This window comes from Triticum dicoccoides, chromosome 6B (assembly GCF_002162155.2).
Source record: "Triticum dicoccoides isolate Atlit2015 ecotype Zavitan chromosome 6B, WEW_v2.0, whole genome shotgun sequence".
NCBI lineage: Eukaryota > Viridiplantae > Streptophyta > Magnoliopsida > Poales > Poaceae > Triticum > Triticum dicoccoides.
Window position 1 is genome coordinate 5,706,643 of NC_041391.1, and position 8,547 is coordinate 5,715,189.

An 8,547-nucleotide genomic window follows, 5' to 3' on the forward strand; every position below is an offset into this window, starting at 1 on the left:
TTCTAGCACAAGACGAGTTGAGATGGCATAGCTACACTCATGCCAGTTGTGCTTGGAGATGATTTTCATCATAAATTTAAAATATTTGACCTTGAAGCAGACATAGTGATTTTTATTGGTGAGATCACAGAGCTACTCTATGTGTAATCACAAGATGATGATGATGATGATGATGATGATAACGATGGATGGGGGAGTGCAACGGACAATGCATCTTGGAACATATCCTAAAACTGAGATCTGGGCAAGGTATCAGCCGTACAAACACTAGGCTGGGTTACCATGCATCCATCTACTCACCCAGCAAGCAAAGCTATGCATTTAATCTCGATGTAGCAGGAGGATACCCGTCATATGTAATGGATGGACCATTTTCAAATCACGGTTTGGGTGCGAGCGGGGCGGGGCTACGCTTTGCTCCCGCGGTTTGATAATCTTTGGCTAATATGGTGATCGATCGAAAAAAGTCCATTTTAAACCCTAAACTCGTAGAGCTTTGACGAATCAAACCCTCAAGTCCAAATCCCGGTCGTTTCAACCCTGAAGTGTATAATCCCGGTCTAAATCAAACCCTGGCGAATGTCAACCGGGATTGCTGATGGGCCAGCGCTCTGCTGGGCCACCCCATTTGTTCTTTTTGTCTGCAAAAAATTTGTCATTTTTTTTTCTGTTACACAGGAGCTCGACCCGACGCACGCAATGACACCTGGCTGGGCCGGCCCATGGTGTACGATAGCGTCCGTACTAGCGTAACAATTTTTCTCAAAAAAAAATGTAGCTTAACAATTTGATTGTCGAAAAAGATAAAACACCAAGTCCTACGATTCGAACTACGGACCTGTAGATCCCTAGGAGACTTGCTAAACCAGTCAACCTAACAAGCCTGTGTTACTAAACTGGAGTGCGCAAGTTTAAGAAAAAAGTTAAACGCAGAATCAGGGCCATTTTTTGGTATCCTTTCCTGCATTTTTTTTTTTGAAAAGAGAGTAATGTTTGAAAATCTGACAATTGTTGAACGTGTGAAACTTTTCCCAAAGAAAGAGATTTTTTCCTAAATCCATTGAATTTTCTTTTGAAAATCCGTGAGCTTATTTTCAAAATCATTGTACTCTTTCTGAATCTGTGAACATTTTTTTTTCAAAAATTGTAAACTTTTTTATTTTAAAAATCTGGTCCACGAGGTTCTTATTTTCCGTTTACTATTTCCTACTAAGATTGCCACCGGTTTTATATGGTTTAAAATAATTCAAGCACTGTTGACCATGGAGTGTACCCGTCCTCCGCGCTGGGCCGCCCCATTTTTTTCTGTTGCACTGCTAAAGAAATACACGCACCTTTTCTTATCTAATGCGTGAACCTTTTTTCAATATGTTTGTTTCAAATTCATGAATCTTGTTACGAAACCTGTGGACCTTTTAATATACATTGAACATTTTTTTAATACAGAACGAAAATTTCTTATATACACATTAAACATTTTTGTGATATATGCTAAACAACTTCTAAATACACAATGAATACTACAGTGATATGTGCTAAACAATTTGAAAATACACAATGAACATTGCCGTGATGTATACTGAACAATTTGAAAATACATATTGAACAGTTTTTTCATATATGCTGAACATTTTTTTATATATATGCTGAACATTTTTAAGTACATAAATGAATATTTTTTTAATATACTAACATTTTCTTAAATATACGATGAACATTTTCTTAATACCTGATAAAATCTTGTATAATACACAAAAAGGAAGACAAGTAAAAATAAACAGAAGAAACACAGCTTGTTCGTCATATTAAAGTATTATTAATGATTAAAAATACACGATGAAACATTTCCTTGTAATGTATTAATGGCAGAAAAAGGAAAAGGAAAAATAAGAAAAAATATAAAGCCAGAAACAACACGAAAGAACCAGAAATAAAAAGGCAGAAAGATCATGAAAAAACCAGAAAAAAACCCAAAAAGATAAAATAAAACAAAAAGTCAACAGCAGAAACGAACTAAAAAATAAAGCAGTGAACTAGCAATATGCGCCGCGAAATGGGCCGGCCCACCCGCGGGCGCTGTGGGGTGTAGCCACTCCTGTTTGCTGCGCACGGGCGGCAAATAGGAATCCCTCACCAATCCCGGCCATTCTTTGCAATCCCTGTCTGGCAAACGGCTCCAGTGTTTGATTTAGACCGGGATTATACACTTCAGGGTTGAAACGACCGGGATTTGGACTTGAGGATTTGATTCGTCAAAGCTCTACAAGTTTAGGGTTTAAAATGGACTTTTTCCTGATCGATCAGTGCGCTTATCAGCTTGTGTTGCAGTCATGCCAACATTATTTCTGCCCAACAGCCCAAGGGTGTCGAAACGAGTGGCGATGGATTGGAGACAATGAATACCTCCACAATACCCGGTACATACATAGGTTGCCGGGCTCGGAATTGTCGTCGAGGGTTGCATTTGGCGACTTGGCCTACTAGACTTTAGGGCAACAACGTACGACAATCATCATGGAGGCACCGGCCATGCACCTTATCACGCCATGATTGCAACTTGAGGGAGGCGTTGACACACAAGTAGCTAAAGCCTTCTGCAATGCATGCACACATTTGGTTCCTGCCATAACCATAACACGGTAGTAGTTGCGGGCCACCCGGGCGCCCAACCCTAGCCGCCGCCGAACCCAGCCCCTACCTCCTTCCTCTCTTCCCGCCGCCGCCGGGCAAAGCCCGCGCGGTGCCGGCGGCGGCGGGATATCGTTTGACCTCGCCTGGAACAGGGGCCGCGGGGGGCTGCTTCTTCGGGCGCGGCGGCGGAGCTCGGCGGCCGGCGCGTCGGGTGGCGCGCGCTGGTGGTGTCAGTGCGGAGCGGCGCGGCCTGCTGGCCGGTGGCGGCACGTCACGGTGGAGCGCACGGGCCGGTGGCAGCGCAGTTCTTCGCGGCGGTGCTTGTTCTGGTCAGATCCGCGCCGGCTGATCTGAGGCGGCGGCCTCGCTAGGGCGGACGGCGCTCCTCCGGCGGCGGGGAGTGCTCGTCGGTGAGGTAGGCCGGATCCCCTCGGCTGCGCGGGCAGCGAGGTCCCGGTGGGCGCTGGTCATGGCGCGGGGAGGCCCCGCGCTTCCCTCGTAAGATCGGAGGCGATCTGGTCCGCTCGTGTTGCATGACCTCCGGCCGGCCTAGATCTCCTGCGTGCACGCGCCTGCTGATGTTGTGTCTGGTTCAGAGGGGGCGGCAGGGTGCTTGGACGGGGGAAACCCTTGGCCGCCGGTGGCGGTCACGGCGTCGATGGCGTCCCGGACGCCATTCCCTCCTTGGTGGTGGCGCCGAGGCTAAACCTCCCCTGCCTCCCCCCTTCCCCTGCGTCCGGGTGAAAACCCTAGCCCCGGTGGCTAAGCGGCGGCGGCACCACAACGTCGTCACCTTCTTGAAGGCGCCGACTTGGGCATCGGGATGCTGGGTGTGCATGGCGAGCTTGTCTGGTTCCTGGTGGCGGCCCGTCTGATCTACCACGTCGCAGCTCCGGGTATGTCTCGTGACTGGCGGTGCTTATCTTCCGGCCGTGTCTCCGATGGCGACCTCGCCCTTCCTCACCTTGTACTTGCCGCGGTGGAGCGGTACTTCATCTCACTCATTGATGGCGGGGGAGATCGGCGGCATGGCGCTGTGGAGGCTCGGCGTCCGATGCGCGAAGATGGACTCGCGCAGAAGGAGGTAGCTGTCTGGCGTCATGGTGACGTCGATGGCAGATGTGGCCTTCACAAAGTAGAAGACTCAATATAATCTGAAGTCGGACTTGTGGAAGATGGCGGCGACGACGCAAGAGTGCGTCTAACCGGATTGTGCCCCAGACCCGGTATGTGGCTCGGCTGGGGCTTCCGGCTTTTGATGTTAGGTTTAGGTGAGTGGTTTGGGTAGTGGCCCAGCTAGCATCCTTTCATCATATGGATAAGAGTAGCGGCATATGTTGCCAAGATGGTGGATTCAGGTATATTGTTTGTAATACTTTGTAAGGTCCTCGAGAATAATTAATAAAATGCCCGTATGCATCTCCCAGATGCAGAGGCCGGGGGTCATCCTCCTTAGCTCTTGGCGTCCAGACCTTCCGTCGAACACGTGCGCTCAGGTCAGGTGTCCCCCCGCGGGGATGAAGAGCACGTTTGATGTCCCAGGCTCCGGGAAGTGAGGTCGTGGAAGGCTGAGGCATGCCGAGGACGACCGTGCGGCCGAGGTCGGGGTTGCCGGACGGCCGCGTGTGGCCTCCAACTCTACTACCGTGGACGGGAATCCCCCTAGAGGCCTCCCGAATGGGGCGAAACAAGGAGACTGGATTAACTACCGGCCGCTGATAGCTGAGCCGCGATTCGTTCAGAACAGTGCAACTCACCCATACTTTTCTGACAGTATGACTCAAACATTGCATCAATTTTATCTTTTGAACACAAAGTTAGATTTACGATTTCTTTGCACATTTATGTTTCTGGTAATGAAGCCTTGCAAACAGAACCAATCTTGAATATATATTGACAAGATTTCAAATTCAAGTTCAAAAACATGGGTAGGTGCACCCCTTTTTCAAAAACAAAATAATAGGATACCCATGTTTTTAAAAAACATGGGTAGTTCACCTCCTGGCCACTCCTCCAATAGTCCAGGTGGCTACCCTCCCTGAGATCGAGGATACGTCGCTGACCCCGGTTGGGCCTCGCCCCTCAGAGCCAGGCGGACAGCCCCCACCCCACCACGTACGGCGGCTCCACCATCGAGCCACGGACCACCAGGCCGAGCTGATGGAGCTGCCTAGGCTGCTATGCCTCGCGACCAGCCCCACCCTCATCCCGTCCGCGGCCACTCCTAGTGGCCCTACCCCAACTGTCGTGTCTGTGGTGGTGACAACCGCGTTGGTGACCACTCCGGTGGCGTCGCACTTGCGTCCACACCGGACTATGGTGTACTCCAGGAGGGTCAGATCGGCGTCGACTCCAGTGACGGCCTCTCATCGTAGTGTGCACCTCGATGCAGCCAGACCGGTGGACAGCCCGGTTCCATGCATCCCTGAGCGGGCGGAGATCCGGGCGGAGGCCCAACACCTGGAGGCAGGTACACCAGACATCCCTGCTAGTTCATCCAATTGTTCATTCTCTGCTCTTGAGTCGGCCCTGCTGAGTTACTTTGTAATTTCTTGCATCTTGGACCTGAAGCAATGTAGCCGTGATGGTTGTGATTATTAAAGTTATAGGCGTTTAATAAAAAAGTTAAGAAAAACAGTCAACAACCATTGGCAAAGGAAAATCGAATGAAACAAATGGCGTGACATCAGCCGGCCGAGAAATAGTTATTTCTCAATCAGTTGGGGGTTGCAGGCGCGCGCTCCCTTATTTATTTGATGAGATGCCATTTATCTTCCTCCATGCAGAAGCAAAGGTTGGTTGCTGGTGGTCGGTCGCTCTCTCGCAACCTTGGTCCGACGCTTGCCTTCCTTCCTTTTTATTTATATTAAACCCTTGATTGATTCAACACAATACGCGAGGGAGGTTGTCCGTCTCTTGCTAGCCCAATCTCTTCCTCCTTGCTTCCCTCTCATCTGTTTCATTGTTTGATCCGTCGAGTGCCCTTGTTTTTTCTCTCAACCTTGCCACACAGGCTATTTAAGGCATGTCAAGCAACAAGGATGAGCTCGAGACACCACTTCTCATGCCGGAGGAGGAGGAAGGTCCAACGGCACAGTTGCTGGACCAAGGATCACCGGACCCGACACCACGTCCATGGCTCCCGCCACCCAAGTTTGGGGAGATCATCACGGTGTTGAGCATCAACGGCGGCGGGATGCACGGGCTCATCCCCACGGTCGTCCTCAAATGCCTCGAGGAAAAGCTCCAAGTAAGTCAACCACATCTCTCTTGAAATGTTATGTTATGTTGTTAGACGAAGTAAGTCGATCCATCTCTGTTGATGTGTGTAGGCTATTGACGGGGAAGATGCCCGGATAGCGGACTACTTCGACGTGATTGCGGGCATGAGCGCGGGCTCCATGATCGCGACAATGTTGGTGTCGCCAAACACGAACAAACGGACAAAGTACACCCCTCAGGAAATCCAGGATTTCTATATCAAGAACGGATCTAATATCTGCCCTTCCAAGAGGTAGGTAACTAAGTTGTCATCTTCGTCGGTAGACAATGTGTAATTAATTTTCACTGTTTGTTTCACATTCGCAGGTGGTGGCGGTGGCTACTGGACCTGCTAAGCGCGTCGCAGGGGCCCAAATACGACGGCACGTTCCTGCAGAAAAACAAGATCAAGGAAGTCACGGGTGAGCGCACCGTGAGCAAGCTCGCGGCGCCTACATTCGACGCCAATATTCTCGAGCCTCTCATCTTCTCCCCCTTGTTCCAGGATGCCGTGCAAAAACTAGTTGAAGTGTCCGGACCAGACCTGCCGGATGTCTGCATTGGCCCGCCATCGACGGCCACGCCAACCTACTTCCCGGCGCACTACTTCGATACCTGGGTCAGCGACATGGAGCAGTCGAAATACCACCTCATCGACGGCGGCATCAACCCCACAATGGCTGCCATATCCAAGATCATCAGGGAGCAACTTCTAAAGAATCCGGAGTTCCAACCCAACGGCGTGAATTATATGAAATACCTCGTCATCTCTGTAGGCGCAGGGCGTGCAGGGCACGAAAATGTGCCGGCCAAGCGGGGCGCCTTCAACTGGTTTCACAGCAGGCGCAATAGCCACAGCCCGGTCATCGACACCTTCTCGCACACAGGCGCAATAGCCACAGCGCCGTGTTGGCCGACTGGCAGGTTCGCATGCTCTTACACAATGGCAACTGCGTGCGGAAGCAGAACTACCTCTATATCCAGGCTCAGGTACGTACGTACATATGCACAAGTGATCAACCACCTTCTCCTCCATCGCGTTTAAGTAGCTTATTATGTCCATATATATGTAGTAGTCCCTACAAACTAAAACATGTGTATGTAGGCACCATTCGGGGAGGCCATTTTGCCAATGGACAACGCGACGTCGAAGAACATGGCTGACCTGCTCGACATTGTCTACAAGTTGCTGGCCGAGAAGGTGGCTATGGTGTACTTGACCACGGGGAAGTACGAGACCGTCGAGGACGAGGATGCACCCACCAATGATGCAGAGCTCCAGCGCTTCTCCAAGCTTCTAGTCGTCGAGCGCAATCTGCGCCTTAAGGAACGACAACGACAATGACAAGGAGAAGAACAGAAAGGGGTTCATTTGCTTAGCATTATTGAATCTAGATCATTGACCCAGCCAACCAAGCAAAAATTTGTTATGACCAGAAGATCAGAAGGAAACAGATCTTTATGTCCCAGCGAGGGTACATGTACGAGGGGTGCGCGAGGAGACCCGATTGCCCTCTCAGCTTCGGTGGCCACCGTGGATGTGGAGTGGACGGTGTAGCTAAGGGCGACGCTCCTCCTCCAGTGGCCAACCTCCCATATCGTGCAATCACAAGTATGATTGGGTGTTGCTAATTGATCTTATCATATGATCATTGTGTTCTCCCGTTTGCAACGCACAGACACATTTGCTAGTAATCAATAATTTATGGTTGTACGTCTCAATCATTGCAAAGACCGAGGGTTGGTTTCCCTCTTACATTAACAAGCAGTTTAGCTACTATCGTGTTTACAATACTAGCTAGCTCACTGCAGATGCAGCCAAGATGTATCATTGACCGGCATGCGATGAGGACGTCCGGCCAGCACTGACGTACACGGGGCCAATATCCTTTTTTTTAAGATTAAGAGTCGGGATGATAGTGCATAACGATGCGAATGGTACCAAAATAGATCGATGAGGACAATCAATATCTCATTTTTCTTAAGACGGCACAACATTGTCTTATTGTAGACTCCTAGAGTGTTTCGACACGGCACGACACGTTTGGCCTCTGGTGATTTAGGCGGCGACACGTACGTGCCGGACCTAAAGGCGGCGGGCGAGCTCGCATACCACCGTGGGGTGGTGGTGCCCCCCGCTTTCGACGTGAGACTCTTGCTCGTTGAAGAGCGAGGAAGTGTGGTGGACACATGGGCCGGTTGAGGGGAGCAGCTGGTTCAGGTGCTTCGGTCACGTTTCCCTGCCAAGTTGCATGTCTCGAGGAAGTGGATGGGTCCGCCTGATCTCGATGCTCTGGAACTGCCGAGTACTTTCTGCTAGCAGATGGATCGATTCTACGCTTGTACACAGCGTGTTGACATGTGGGGACAGTTTGTCATACACACTATACACTACCTTTTTTTTACGAGATCACTACACTCTACACAATTATGTGCAAATATACAAAGGCAGTTGGAGATGCTCTTAGAAGTTACAAGTTACAAGGGGTATAGCATAGGAGTCGAGGACGAGCAGCTCATGCTCCGGCACGGGATGGATCCTAGGAGCGCGGAACATCCTCAAGTCGCGGAAGCCTCCACCGCATCCACATCCTCAGGCCGCTGCTCGCCGAAGGTGTACCGTCGGCCGGGAGTCCCACCGCTTGCCGTCGCCTG

The 8,547-nt window shown here is 50.4% G+C and overlaps 1 pseudogene; it reads left to right on the top strand.

The window, feature by feature from the left end:
- The first annotated feature begins 5,516 nt into the window (after positions 1-5,516).
- On the top strand, positions 5,517-7,621 carry LOC119325111 (annotated as a pseudogene).
- Positions 7,622-8,547: the final 926 nt, after the last annotated feature.